The sequence below is a fragment of the Ictidomys tridecemlineatus genome, chromosome 8 (assembly GCF_052094955.1).
Source record: "Ictidomys tridecemlineatus isolate mIctTri1 chromosome 8, mIctTri1.hap1, whole genome shotgun sequence".
Classification (NCBI taxonomy): Eukaryota; Metazoa; Chordata; class Mammalia; order Rodentia; family Sciuridae; genus Ictidomys; species Ictidomys tridecemlineatus.
Genome location: NC_135484.1, coordinates 32,397,541 through 32,413,495, shown reverse-complemented (window position 1 = coordinate 32,413,495; position 15,955 = coordinate 32,397,541). Strand labels below are relative to the sequence as shown.

Below are 15,955 nucleotides of genomic sequence, written 5' to 3'. Positions count from 1 at the left end.
ATGCTTTCACATTCCAATAAAACATTCCAATATGCACATAATTTAAAACAGACAGTCTTGGGATTAAGGAAATTAAGATGCAGACTTTACTGATGTTGATTCTAATGGCCACAATTCAAAAACTGTTTTGGTTACAAGCACACAGATAAACTCTATTTCTTTGTCAGTGAAAAGACCCAAGTCGTTATGTGACACTTCAACCTTTCATACACACACTTCTTATCCACTTTATTAAGTGAGAAAAGTTTTCCTTTTCTCCTTAAGAGTGGATTAAATGGAAAATTTTCAAGGAAGATGTTCATTTAGCAGCTTTTCTACCAAAATCTAGAAGCAATTAAACAGAGCACTGGGTATAAGTAAGGAAAAAAAATGGGCTTTAAAAACCAAAGCCATGAACCATTGTCTGGCATACAACCACTGCCACATTTGCTTTCTAAATACTGGTGAAAGCATTTGGCATCATTTTCCAATAATCCCATAGGACCTCCACTTCCTTGTTTTCTCAATAGTATTTCAAAATGTTGACATATTTATTGAACTATTTTTAAAAGAACCAGCTCTTTCTACCTTCAGGGCTTGAGATACAAATATATAAAAGCTACAGGAACATCCCTTTAGCCATAAAATTTGGCAGACTTCCTGAGTTCTAAGAAAACTTCAATTGGCTACTCCACTAACAACTAAAAAGCACAGTGTAACAGAAGCAACTCTGGATACAAGGAGATCTTGGCTATGCCCAAAGTTCCATTACTAACTACTGAATGACTTTGGGTACCTTTAACTATTTAACTTCCTTTTCTTCTTAGCTGTCAGACCTATGGTACAAATTGTTTTAAACATAAAATGTCAAAATGCCTTGAGAATTTCTGTTGGGGGGGATGGTTTTTAAGTTCACAAATAAAAACTATCTAAAATTCAAAAATAAATAAATAATAGGAAGAAAATAGAAGGTTAGGCCAATGATGAGGTGCAGTAGTGTATATATACCTACTCAGGTACACAGGAAGCTAAGACAGAAGGATCAGGTTCAAAGCCAGCCTCAGCAAATTATAGAACTTAAGGAGACCCTATCTCAAAAAGTAAAGAGAGTTGAGAAAACAGGATAGTGACAGAGTACTTCCTATCATGTGAAAGGACCTCAGTTCAATATCTGTATTTGGAGGAAAAAAATACAAGAAGCTTATGACACAGTCAGCCCAGTTTTATATTATTATCTAAAAAGAAAAAAATGTGTAAAAGCACCATGATTAAACAAATAGTATTTACAAACTACCAATGTTTACCAACTTTATTCACCTACCCACTTTTATAATTTTTGCCAAATCCATTCAGTCATTGTTGTTACCGCTGTTGACCGGTGACGAGTCCTTGCTTCCCCAATGTTGAAGAATAACACCAGAGAAGCACACCGAGGCAAGGTCAAAGTAGAAATTAGAAGTTTATTAAAGGACAACAGAAAAGACTTCTCCCAGAGGAAGAAGGGGACCCAAGAGGTGGAATCCGTGGAAGTGCGGTTGTCTCTCCATTTTATAGTTTTGGTGATGGAATGTAGGTGGGAAGGCCCAGGGGTGGGACACAGGTTGGCCAAAGAAGTAATCTGGGCACTTCCGAGTCAGCATCTTTAAGTTTGCTGTTCATTAACATTTCTTTGGGATGAGCTATCTTCAAATCTATTGGGGGCTGTTTCCTGGACTTCATTAACATTCGGAGAGTTGCTCAACTTTTCTGGGAATTCATTCTCAACATGGACTCCATTTTAGATTTCACTCAATATTAGACCTGATTTACCTAACTACACGGACTACCTAATTTTAAATCTGGCTTCAATTGTATTAATTATTAAAAACACATCTTTAAATCAAATCACTTTAAAATATCCACTTTAGCCTCAGGCTAAGAAATATCAATGAATTGATATTTTTGAGATGCTTGTTTATTTTTCTGATAAATACTGACATATATTTAAAGATTAAAAGAAAAACATTAATCCAGATGTAGGGGATACATGCCTATAGTCTCAGTTACTTGGGAGGTTGAGGCAGGAGGATCTATAGCAACTTAGTAAGACTTTCTCAAAAAATATAAAGGGCCAGGCATGGTAGCATACTGCCTGTAATCCCAGCAGTTTAGGCTGAGGCAGGAGGATCATGAGTTTAAAGCCAGCCTCACCAATTTAGCAAGCAAGCTCCTAAGCAACTTAGCAAGATTCTAAAAAAAATTTTTTTTTAATTTTTTAGAGGGGTGGGGATGTGGCTCAGTGGTTAAGCATTCCTGAGTTCAATCCCTGGTACCAAAAATAAAAAATAAAAAGGGATGAGGGTATAGCTTCATGGTAGAGCACTTGACTAACATATAAGGCACCTGGGTTTGATCCCCAGTACTTAAAGAAAAAGAAAAGGATCCATCTATGTAATACAATCATTTCACATATCACCACATTTTAGGGAAATACTGTTCTTATCTATCACTAACAATACTTTCTACACTAATGAGGAGAGGACTTGAATTTATAAATCTCTAAAAACCCACAGGTAACTTAGTCAATACCAATCATAAGAACTCAAAGCCATAAGATTTTCCTGGAACTTCCTCAGATCACACAGCCATTAATAACTCACTATCTTATCTGGAATCTCCATTTTGTTTGAACTTCCCCAAAATCCATACACAAAACATCTATACTCATATTAGTGTAAGTCCCACACTTTCATAATTTATTTACACCTTTTTTAATAATGGAAATTTTCACTGTAACAGTATTTAACAAAGTCTGTGAATTCAAAGGTTACTCTAATCCCCAAATCATATTTAAAGAATATACAAACTTATAGGGGCTGGGGATGTGGCTCAGTGGTTAAGCGCCCCTGGGTTCAATCCTTGGTATCAAAAAAAAAAAAAAAAAAGAATATTCAAACTTATGCATGGCAACCATGTGACAGTTTTAAGACAAAGTTAAGATATTGACTAAAGTCTAAAATAAAACTGCCACTTTCGATAAGCACATATTTGACAAATTTATACTGATCTAATCCTTGAAATATCACAGAATAAAAAGAAATATTTATTGAACTCCTCCTAGAAAGCTTTTTTTTTTTTTTCTGGAGGTACTGGAGATTAAATCCAGGGCCTTATACACACGAGGCAAGCATTCTACCCCTGTGCCACACCCACAGCCCAGAAAACACTTTCTATTTCAATGACATAGCAGTCATCCACTCAGATCCATCCTAAATACTGACTCAATCACCTGATTTTTCTGCCTGTTTTTATAAATAACTGAAGGCAGCAAGAGGCATGGAAAAAGTACAACATTAGTACAGTGATAGTTCTTACCAAAAATAAGTACCACAATAATCTAGAGAATCTGATTTTTAATCAGTTTAAAACCCTGAATCCAGTGGACTGAAATTGAGTTAATTTCTGTTCCCTCCCTACACAACACTAGAATGATAGTAAAGGAATTAAAAAAAAAAAAAAGTACAAATCCCCAAAAAAAGGGATGGGGGAGATAGGGGAAGGAACAGACCAGCAGATAAGATATGCCAAAAAAATTTTTAGAAGATGGAAAGCAGATGTACAAAATAACTGACTTAGCAGAGCAGGATACTAAAATGTGAGTTCCTGTTTTGGTGGGAGCCTATAAGAAATAAGGTGATTATTCAAGAATTCTCAAGAGCCTTAAGAATTGTAAATTTCAGGTACTTCTGTGGGCTAAGGTAAGACTGCTGGAAATAACCTTCAAAAGGCTACAAAAAAAGAACCTTCAAAATTAGGAGGGAAAGCAATCACAAACATTTCTATATATACCCAAACTATAAAAACAATCAAACTGAGAATGGAAAAAGACATTTCAAGATACAGGAGTTCTTAAAGAAACTGACTTCCCATTTAAACTTCCCTGGACAACTACCGAAAGTGCTCATGATTAGAATTAAACCAAGAACAGGACATGGAGTCCAGAAGACATGGAACCTGGGAAGAGAAGCAAAGAGAATTCCACAAAGGCAGCTACACAGCAGCCCAAGAATCACACAATTGCTATGGATATAGCTCAGTGGTAGAATGTAAGCTTAATCATGTAGAAGGGTCCACATTCAATTCCCAGCACCGAATCAAGGTGGGGTGGGGAATCACAAAACTAAAAGTAGTACTCAGATCTGCTTCAAAATCACTCCTTTACAAAAGAAACTAGGAGACAGAAAACCAGCCAGAAAAGGAAGTCTGTCTTCTACCAAAATGTTAGATGCTATAGAGGTTAATAGGTTCCTCAAAACTTCAAGTTCTGAGTAACCGCCTCAAATAATTAACAATAACTGGCTCCAGAAGACAAACGTTTTAGCCACACACAAACTGAGTGCCCTTGAGCAACTCATTCAATTTTTAAGTTCAATTTTTCATCTGTAAAATGAAAGTCATACCAAATTACCCAAGGTATTACTGGAAAAAAGATGAGCAATATTAATATGCCTAAAGTACCAATTATACTAGGGACTTATAGTCTATGCTCCAATACAATCATTTTCCTTTTTTTTTTAACATGTTTATTGATTATCAATACTTCTGATCTTACTGGATTACTTAAGATGGAATCTAGAACAAAGCCAACCAAGAGCATAAAATACATTTATCCAGGATAGATTAGGCAAAGCACTTGGTAACAGCAACACAAGCCTAAAGGATACAGGCGAACCAAGGAGAAGTGTCAAACAGAGGCCTACATCTATGGAACAAACTTATAGGGAGGAAGAAAAGGAGGAGAAAAATTAGATCAGACCTCTAAATCATAATCGTAAAAAATTAGATTCAATTATGGATCTAAAGAAATGACAGAATAGGTTAACTACACTACAATGTTGAAATCAGCAAAATTCAAACTGTGGGAAACCATATAGAATAATCAATTAAGTTTCTTCAACAAATGAATTATAAGAAAAAATAAGAGATGAAGAGGCAATCAAATCTCATTACTGTAAAAGATCCATCAATGAATTATAATGTAGAGATCTCAACTGGCTCTTGATTCAAACAAACTTTTCTAAAAATTGACTCCTGAGACAATCAAAGATCTTATTACTAACAGATAATTGATGATATTAAGGAAATTTTAGCATGAATCCACTTATGTTTACAAAACAGTTCTTATCTTAAAGAGGATGACAATGAAAGGAACCTCATGCTGAGAGCAACACTGAAAGGCTTTTAAAATGGAGGCATGAAGGAAGTAGGACTTAGGCAGTCTCCAGCTGCTGCCTACAATGTGAACTCTAGTCATCTCCACCTTTTGACAGCAGGAATCTGAATGACAAGAAAGACCACATAATTACACTGCGCCCAGAGACTCAAGAAGTGTATCAAGAGGTTATCAAACTCTTATTTGATGAACATTACTAAGTATATATATTCTTTGATCTTCTGTCAGTCACACTGCCCCATTCTTTCTCAACATTTAATAAATTGGCAGTGTTTGCTCACATAAGTTCCCATTGCCTTTTTCCGAATACTGATTTAGAGCTATCTAAACCTATGTCTCCTAAATTGTAACTCTTAGGACCCCAAATAAAGTTCTTTTAGTTTCTCAGTTAAAATTGATAGACTGATACATAATAAAATATTAAATGATGAAATGAGAAAAAATCTTTTTAAAAAGCCAAATAAGATACAAATAAAAGACAGCTCTGAGCTGTGGGAGACTTAACCTGGGCTTTAGAGAACCAACAAATATGTTTAAGACCAGTAGGTAATGAATGAGACCACACTTTCCACATGTTACTATGGGTCTAATGCATGCTGGACACTGATTAATTGGTTCCAAAAACTATGACTCCAACTGTGACACAAAGGTCATTCTTCACAAAGGGAAAGGCAGGAAATAACTGCTGGTTCAAAAGGTAGAAAAGTCCTACTTGCCAGCAACACCACTTTAAGGTCATACACATGTAGGCCTTTTTCTGTCAATTGACATTTAGTAAAAGCACAAACTCAATACTCTAAAAAAGCCAGCTAGATAATGCAAATGAATGAAGGGGTCTAGAGATAAGATGAAAAAAAAACAACAGGAGGAACTGAGACAATATAGGGAAAGGATTATCCATACAAAATGGTATGGAACTACTGATCTCTAACAGATGGTTTTTCTTTTTTTTTTTTTCCTTTTTTTTTAAATTGTTGGTTGTTCAAAACATTACATAGTTCTTGATATATCATATTTCACACTTTGATTCAAGTGGGTTATGAACTCCCATTTTTACCCCGTATACAGATTGCAGAATCCCATCAGTTACACTTCCATTGATTTACATATTGCCATACTCATGTCTATTGTATTCTGCTGCCTTTCCTATCCTCTACTATCCCCCCTCCCCTCCCCTCTCCTCCCCTCTTTTCTCTCTACCCCCTCTACTGTAATAGATGGCTTTTCCAACTGAGGAGCATGGGCCCAGTATTGCCACAATCTTCCAATATTTTCAGCCTAAAATATTTATGGAAAACCTCCTATTTCTTAATTTTGGCAGTCAGTTTAAAATTAAAACACTACACTGGGGGAAAATATGTCTTCAGGTATATTTCATACACAATAAGAAGTATACTGAATTTATAAAGGTTTCACTTTAAGGCCATATGCAAAAGGTTAAACATTGTCAATAAAAATTCCACTATCAGCCTTATCTCAGCAAGCTCACTGCAGTCAGTTATAGAGAGGGGAAATTATAATACATTATATGCACACATATTTCACATTCAAAATCAAGTTACTTCTGGCAACATAACAAAAAAAAAACTATGTTCTCCCCGTGTTCTACAAACTAGATTCTCATAGATTTGCCATATATATGCACCTTTTGGACATTAACCAAAAAAATGAACAGGGTTTATTAAGTAAGAATTTTCTAAAAATTCAAAAATTCTAAAGAGTCTATGTGAGGGACTGGGGATATGGCTCAAGCGGTAGCGCGCTCGCCTGGCATGCGGGAGGCCCGGGTTCAAGCCTCAGCACCACATACAAACAAACATGTTGTATCTGCCAAAAACTAAAAAAAAATAAATAAATATTAAAAAATTCTCTCTCTCCCTCTCTCTTTAAAAAAAAAAAAGAGTCTATGCTGAAATAATTAAAAAGTGGTTTTAGGGATATGATAGTAGCTCACTGGTAGAGTGCTTACCTACAACATAAAAGGCCCTGGATATGGGGCTGGGGTTGTGGCTCAGTGGTAGAGCACTTACCTAGCACGTGTGAGGCCCTGGGTTGGAGTCTCAGTACGGCACATAAATAAAATAAAAGTCCATTTACAACTAAAATAAATATATATATATATATTTTTTTTAAAGGCCCTGGATTTGATCTCCAGCACCAACAAAAAAAATAATAATAATAAAATAAAAGTGGTTTTAACTTGTTTTCACCATAGGAAATTCCAATCTCCTATCAAAAAAGACTATTTCCACACAGATAATTGTTCCTGACCACTGTAAAATATGTGCTAACCACATATTTACAAGCAACTCACTAAGTTTTTTCTTAACCTAATAATTTTCACAGATGCCAGGAACTACATGAAGCATTTTATAAGTATTAGCTACTTAATCCTCATATAGGTCTATCAAATAGATGATTTTTAACCCCTTATTAAAGGAAAGAAAGCTTTGAGACATACTTTGCTCAAAGTCACTCGCCTAAGTAGCCTAACCAGCACTAAATTAGTACAGACTTATTACTGATCCCCTCAAAGAAATTTGTGAGAAAATAAAAACACATTAAGTTCACTGGTAAGAATATGAGTGACCAAGATTATATCAGAATTCAATTTAACCACGATAATTGAGTAAAGGAGGTCAACTAAAGAATTCAGTTGAATGGAAATAAGTACAATCAGACAGTGGGAGATTAATGATAAAAGTGCAACAGGGTAACATGAAAAATAAAGAGAAAAATAAAAGAATACCTCTTAAGATTTTGATTTCCTAATAAGAATCTAACTAGATCAGCAATTTGCAGCCTTTTGTTTCCCAAAATCATCTCTTATACTCCCTTTCTCCTTCTCAAATCTCTTACACTTTTGCACACAAATGCACCACCTGACTTATAATCTCAGACAGTTTATGAACCCCTGAGGCCCACCTGAGCAACACAACACCTTGCTATTAACCCGACTCTCCACTTCAGGTCAACAGTATGAACTGAAAGATCTCTAAGCTCCCTTCTGGCCCTCAAGGTAAACTAATTAACTCTACTCTGTTGTTATAATGATGGTGGGTACAGTTTGGAAGCTCATCAAGAGGTCTGGAAACCTGAATTCAGGACTTGGAAAAGATCCTTAGACTGCTGATAATCAGACCTATATAGACAAGTTTTGTTTTTTTTTTAATGAAATTATTCTAGAAAAGGCAACTGAAAAGTAACATTAAGTCTTTAAAATATGTGAAAAGCCGTTCACTAAGGTTGACAGTGCAGCCATAAGAGCAAAGCAAGAAGAAATGGCTTTTAAATTGTACTGTGAAAGATTTGGTTTACCTGCCTGACCTAGGTAATAAGGTCCTACAGATAAACAATGATAAAAATCACTTTGAAACTTTTTCTGTGCCACCTTCTGTTTCTCAGCCTGGAAAAAACTAAACCATCCCCTTGACAATAAACTTATACAAGTAAAATTCCAACTTGGCTACCTAAAATAAAAACTTTGGGCTGGGGATGTGGCTCAAGTGGTATCGCGCTCGCCTGGCATGCGTGCTGCCCGGGGTTCGATCCTCAGCACCACATACAAACCAAGATGTTGTGTCCTCCGAAAACTAAAAAAAATAAATAAATATTTAAAAAAATTCTCTCTCTCTCCCCTCTCTCTTTAAAAAAAAAGAAAACTTTGAGATCTCAGAAAAGACTACTCTTATGCCCCAACTTATTATATATTAGCATAAAGATTACTTGGGACCCAGACTATATATATTCAGACTTTTTGACTAATATGCTAAAGTGAAAACATACCAATATGAGAGGAATCTGTGAAGTGAAAACACGTTTCCATTTTACAAGTATAAAATTAGCTCGATTTCAATCTGAAAAATAAAATAGAGGTGGTATGAAGGCATTCAACAGGGCACATGATATCTACACTATATCAAGGCAGAAGAGACAACACTTTAAAAATGAGAAAATTCAGAAACCCACTGAAATTCTAAGATAAATACTATCCCCAAAACCAGGGAAATAATGTGCAGATGATCTACCCTTGTAAATATGGAAAGCACACATCTAAGAAACCCACACAGATCCCAAGTCAACCACAAAACAAGGGGAAACAATGTCTAGTGGTTTAAAAAAAAAAAAAAAAGAACCTATATTAACTATGTGATATTTCTACATGAACTACAATCAGTTTATGTAAAGCCAACTCTTTCAACTTTAGTAAAAGCACCTCAAAAGTCTGATTAATTCTCCAAATATTTATTAAGTACATACATTGTGTAGGTACCCCACCTGGCAAATATAGGTAACAGTCCCTCCTCTTATACAAAATATACACACTTTATAGAAAAACTACCCAAAAACCAATTATAACTCTTAATCATTTCTAGATAAAAGAGATGATTAACTTCTTTCCTTTCTGGCTTACTGGTAACTTCTAAGTAAGTATACTCTCAATAGCTATCTTGAAGGGCATTCCCATATAGTTAATAACAAGGGATTGACTCCATTTTAGATTTTAGTCTGGGGTACAGACAGAGGAAAGATAGAAATCTTCCAAATATCAAGTTGCTGGTTTATGCCAAAACATGGTGTTCCCAAGGGATGCTATGTCTAGAATCTGGGGGAATCATATACAAATCTTCTGTTTACACAAGTCTTCCAAAGAGACTAGAAATGTTTATGTGTTGAGGGGAGGGGACAAGGTCTGAGTGGATTTGATGAATACTAACAGTTCATCCCTGAGATTCCAAGATTCTATAAAAGAACAGTAAATTAGGGTTTGGCTAGTATTTGCTGACTACTGAAGCCAGCATAAACTTTACTTGAGGCTTTTAAATCTATAAGGATAACCAGTAGTTAGGTACAGTAATTCTGAATCTGAAAAAAATAAACAGGCCCACTGGAATTGTTTCTAAATAAAGGTGGGGTGGAGAAGGTAGGCACATTTCCTTTGTTTTCTCCAAGTAAAACAATACAGACTTAAGAAATGCAAAATGTAACTCTTTGGTGGCATTGATCCCTATAAACTTTTATTGCCTTCTTAAAAAATCCTTGAAATTTATATTTTTCAGAAGTTTACACACAGCTTTAAAATAGACTACTTCAATTCAAAAAACAAAGAAAAAATCTCATGCTTTCCTATGAAAACAGAAACAAATCAAACTTTCAACAATATTTAGCATTTCGCTATATAAAATAAAAACCCAGGGCTGGGGTTGTGGCTCAGCAGTAGAGTGCTCGCCTAGCACAGACGAGGCCCTGGGTTTGATCCCCAATACCACATAAAAATAAATAAATAAAGATATTGTGTCTAACTACATCTAAAAAATAAATATTTTTTAAAAAATTTAAAAATTAAAAAAATATAAAATAGAAACCCCACATTTCTAAATAAAATGGTGAAGATAAAAACATTGTAGGTCACTAGCCACAGTAATATGAGAGTGGTGATTAAGCACAGAACTTGATGTTAAACATAACTCTACAATATTACTAATTACAGAGAAATTTTACCAATAAATATTTTGGTTGAAGACTGCTTTGTCATCTTTGCAAGTATTTTTAGTTGAAAGCAAGTGTTGGGTAGTACACGTGGACATGGTTCTGATTTTTAAATATCTATTTTTACATTCTGGTCACTGGTTAGGTTTTCTAAACTCAATTCTTTAGAACTGGTAATTTGGAAAGGGTAAACCACAAGATCATTATGCTAAAAAGCAAAAAAACCTAACAAGCTCACCAACTCAGACCAGTACAAAGCTAACTTGGAAAGCTCAGAGTTCTCACATCTAACCATGGGCCCTTAAGGTCACTAACTCCTGAAGAATGTATCTGTAAGTGGGCAAGCTACATTAAAGTTAGGTTTCCAAATACAGCAACAGCTTTCCATTTCTTTGTTTTCTATTTGCAGTAACTTTTTGGTGGGCCACCCCTTCAGATTCTTCCTCTACATCTCCAAATTTGCTTCTTTCTACTTTGGACTTAAATCTCAGATTTTAAAATATACACACCTAATTGCTGCAAAATATTCCATATTGTTTTCTACACTGAATAGCAAATATTTTACTGAAATTCTAGTAGGGTAAGTGATTTTTAATCTTTTCAAATAACCCCCCATCTCCATCTAATTTAGATCTCAAAGAGTATGAGCATTGGTGACTCAATTCATCTACACATTTTCTTTCCAGACTTTTTGCATATAGTAGAAAAACTACTTCTAACAGAGGTAACAGATAAAGAACTGTTATGACTAGGTCTTTCTTTAAGAGGGGTGTTTTAAAAGGAAAGAAACTGTCCCCTCTTATTACTCTTAATGAGCAGCCTCTTGTTCTCAGCAGTCAGTCTGCACACAAGACCACTACTGACTTCAGTGGGAATTCTGCCCAAGAAGTGAGGAAGACAGGATAGGATTAAATTAGCCCTAAATCCACAGCATTGTTCCAAATCATTACCACTTGTACAGTTCTCCAGTAACCTCCAAAGAGTAGAAATCTGAGGCTTGAAGGTGGTTTTCAAATTCTAGAAATGATTGTTCCAGCTCTGACAGGTGACACAGCATAGCTCTTTAAAAGTTGGAGGGACTGGTTGGCCCTTATCACAATCCAACAATGACAATACAATGCAGTCTCAACATGACTGCAACAGCAAGCCAGTGATTTCTTACAGCAAAAGACTGCCAAGGGAAACTGAAAAGAATTTATGCACTATTAGTTCTTCAGAGATTGGGGATTCTAAATCCCAGTTTCCCAAGCCAAAAAACTGATTCAGTTTGCCTCAAGTGCTAAGTCCAAGAGGAAAGGTGACAAGACAGTAACTAAATGCTAATTCTCAATACAGTGTTGTACATAAAGAATACACAAATAATGTATTCTGATGAGAGAACAAAACAGGAGAGGGAGATAAAGAAGGGACTGAAAAAATAAGAATGAACGAAAACTAAAAGTCACGAAAAGAAAAAAAAGAAAAGAAAAGCTTAAATAGCAGTAACAAAACGCCTGGCACTTACATACCATTTCATATGCAATAAGTTCAAGAAACTAGGAAAAGATGTGATTCGATACGAGAAAATACATTCACAGCTCCTCTAGGTTCCACCTTCCCTCCAACCCACCCAGGGGTCTTAAACGTGGAGACAGCTGTTGTGGTGACAGGGAAATTAAAGGCATTCTCCAGACGACTGTAGAAAGGCCTCCACACAGAGACCCCTCCCCTTATAATACCAGCAAACCTCACCAAAAGAACTAGACCTTAAGGGAGGCTGGCATCTGGGAAGTATGCCGACTAACGTCCACCACAGGCGTCGGGCTGCTGGGGGCAACGTCTCCGACGCCAATTTCAATCCCGTCGGCTCCTTATTTTCTCCTCCTCGTCCTTCCCCTGCACCTCACCTAAAAATGCTCCCAACCCTCCGCCCCCAGCGCAGGAGGAGAAAAAGCAGCCATTTGTGGTGAGGTAGCTGGGTGTCGGAATTTTAAGGGTCGAACGCGCGTCCCTGACGGCTGCCGCCAGCCCACTCCGGGCCGACCGCGGCGCGCGTGGGGCTGGCGCGCCGCCCTCACCACTCCCCGCAATCCCCGCGCGCGCGCGTCCGGCCCGCGTGTCCCCTTCCCAAACCATCCTCCAGAAGAGCGCCGCCGCGCCAAGTCCCCGCAGTCCCCGCGCGGGGGACGGAGCCGGATTCCTCCGCTGCTGCTCCAGGGGCCCAGACGCGTGACCCTGAGCCCACCTCACCCGGGACGAGGGAGGGACGGCGCGGTCCTCACCACGCCTCCACCTCTGCAGACTCTGCGGGGAATGAAGAGAGAACCACTGCAGAGGAGCGGAATCCGGCCTGGAGCAACAGGATGCGGACCCTGCGGCGCAGTAGGGTCGCGCTGATGGGGGCGGGGGGGGGGGTGGAGGAGAGAAGAGAGGAAGCCGCAGAAAATCCCAAAGCTAGTCCCCCTCCCCCGCCTCCGGGAGAGACTGTCCCGCCACCGCTTCCTGCCCGGGATCAGCTTCCCAGCTACAGCTAGAGGAAAAATCCGAGCCGCCCCTGCAGATCCGCAGAGACTAGTTGCCCGGGCCGGGACCCGCGCCCCAAACCTGCCATTTCGCAGCCCCGATCGCCTCCCTACCCCAACGCCGCACCTCAGGAGCTCACCGGCCTGGGGGACCCGTCCCGCGTCAGTCCCAGCCAGCCGCGGGCCAGCGCGCCAGCCTCCTCCCTCCGCTAGGTTTCAAATTGAAATTCCCTGGCTGGGGCCGTCAGAGGACTCGGCGCGCCGGCCCCGCCCCCTGGCGGCGGAAGCCCCTCCCGCGCCCCTCCGACGCGCCCCTGGCGCGGAAACCCCCGCGGGCAAGTCACGCCCCCTTCCCGCAGGCCACGCCCCACTCCGGCCACCGACAGGGACCCTTCCCGCGGGATTTGCGGAGCTCCGCCACCCTGTACTGTGCCGGGGCGGCGCGTTTCGTCTTTGAGCCGCCCCAGATAATGACAACTATTGCGTTTGTGCAAGGCGTTCTTGCTTCGAATCCTGGCCTTAAATGCCCTCTCAACTTTTAAAAGTTATTTCTTCAAAGTGCATTCACTGCCTAAACCTTCATTGAGCTCCTATTCCATGGTACACAGTAAAGTAGGTCCAGGAGACCCATAAAAAGGAAAACTGGGTCCGCTCAGTCTAGAGTGAAAGAAGTGCTTTCACTGAAAAGACTTGAAAAGGAACCATTTATTCTTCCTGTGAGAGGGACAGGAGGAATTGGGAAAACCCCATGGAGGAGGGACATTTATGCTCAGCCTTAACAGTGAGTAGGATTTCTCCAGGCACAGGCCTGGGAACCTGCATTGTAAAGCATGACAGGCCTGAAGCAGTGTCTGGGGAAAAAAAAAACACACACACACACACACACAACAAACACGCGGGATAGTCTCCTCTAGTTCTTTTCTTTTGCACAATTAGACCATTATCTCTTAGAATCTACTTATTTCATCTTTTCTAACTACTTCATTCATGTCAGACTGGTGTCAGGGTGCCCAGCTCACTGGCTCCAGAATCTGCCACACAGGTGACACTTTTGTGCTTCCTCCCACCTCTAGAGAGATCTTCAGTGATCCATCTCTGTCAAAGTCTCCTTTTCTTTCCTAAACTTAACCTTTTTAAAATTAAATGTCAAAGGAAGCCTCAATAACAATACTTGCCATATGTTTGATGCTTTCCAGGTAACAAAACACACTCATTTTATCATTTGATCCTCACAATAACCCTATGAAAAAGGGAGGGCAGGTATTATCCCCATTACATCAAAAGGAAAGAGCTGGGAAGATAAATTATCTGGTAAGATTCTTCTGATAAACAATAAAAGTAATAGCTAATATTTATTATGTGCTTTGTGAGGCATTGTTATAAATCCCTTCCATGTGTTGATTTTATCACAATCCCACACGTTAAGTACACAATTAAATTAAGTTAAATTTAATGAGGTGTGCTAAGAGAAAAGAATCCTAATAACAAAGTTCTAGCAAAGGGCTGGTTTTGGTTGGTTTTTAGTTCCTATGACAAAATATCTAAGATAACTTATAAAGAGGAAAGATTTATTTTGGTTCACAGTTTCATAGGTTCTAATCCATGGTCACCAGACCCTTGTTGCTTAGGCCCATGGCAAGACAAAAAATTATGGAGGGGAATGTAGTGGAGCAGAGCAGCTCACCTTATAGCTGACAGTGAAGCAAAAAGAGAGCAAGAGGAAGGGGCCAGAATCCCAGGAGCCCCTTCAAGGGCAAGCCCCTCTTGATGTACTATGTCCTACGAGGCCCCCGCATCCTAAAGTTTCCACCACTTCCCAATAGCAATATCAGTTAGGAACCATGTTTTCAACATATGAGCTTTTGGAGGACATTTAAGACCTAAACCATAACAGAATTTTATGAAATAATACTATTGTGAAATTTGAGACAGATTTACAATTAAATCAAATATTTGTAATTTTATATTTCTTTTTATATTATAAAGGGTTCCTAAAGTCATACAAGTTGGTTTTTGTTTGTTTGTTTGTTTTCACATTTGTGTTTTGGTTATTGGTTTCATTTTGTTTTTAGAGGGGGTGGGGGTCTCACTATTCTGCCCAGGCCGGTCTTGAACTCCCTGACTCAAGCAATCTTCCCTCCTCGGCCTTCCAAGTAGCTGGGACTCCAGGCATGCACCACCACAACTTGCTTAGTCATGTAGATTTTAGGGCCCCATGAAATCTCCATCCATCCAGGATAAAAAAATAATTTAAAAACCTATATAAATAGTGAAAAAAAATATGCATAGTAATGAAATATAATGCCCATGTCATAGGAAATGAGATCCAGGTAATATTCTCTGTTGAAGTGTGTAAATTGCTTTTTTTTTTTTTTTTTTGGTACCAGGGATTGAACCCATAGGCTCTTAACCACTGAACCACATCCCATCCCTTTATATAAGTTACTTAGGACCTTCCTAAGTTGCTGAAGCTGGCTTTGAACTTGTAATCATTTTGCCTCAGGCTTCCAAGTCACTGGGATTACAGACCTGCAGTGCCATGCCCAGCTGCAAATCACTTCTATATGCCACTTTCTAAGAAGCATAAGCTAATCTACATTCATAAGTGAATGACCTTGGTAATATGGGAACCAACAAGATATAACCTAAAGAGATAAAGTTCATTAAAAGATTATTATCAAATATATAATATGTAAGGGCTATATTATGTGAAAGAAAAAATTAAGACTCCTTGTTTTGGACATACATGGCTCCAATATTTCAATGGAATAAG

General features: G+C 38.5%; 1 protein-coding gene across 36 annotated transcripts in view; it reads right to left on the bottom strand.

Moving 5' to 3' along the window:
• Positions 1-13,472, bottom strand: part of Epb41l2 (erythrocyte membrane protein band 4.1 like 2) — a 189,233-nt gene extending 175,761 nt beyond the window's left edge. For 19 of the 36 annotated variants that reach the window (XM_040283286.2, XM_040283281.2, XM_078019156.1 and 16 more), the window contains exon 1: positions 13,323-13,461. The gene's annotated coding sequence lies outside the window, so the exon portion shown is untranslated. Of the gene's footprint in view, positions 1-13,309 lie in introns of all 36 variants that reach the window. The other 17 variants (XM_078019151.1, XM_078019153.1, XM_078019154.1 and 14 more) reach the window with 6 other exon arrangements.
• Between the last annotated feature and the right edge of the window lie 2,483 nt (positions 13,473-15,955).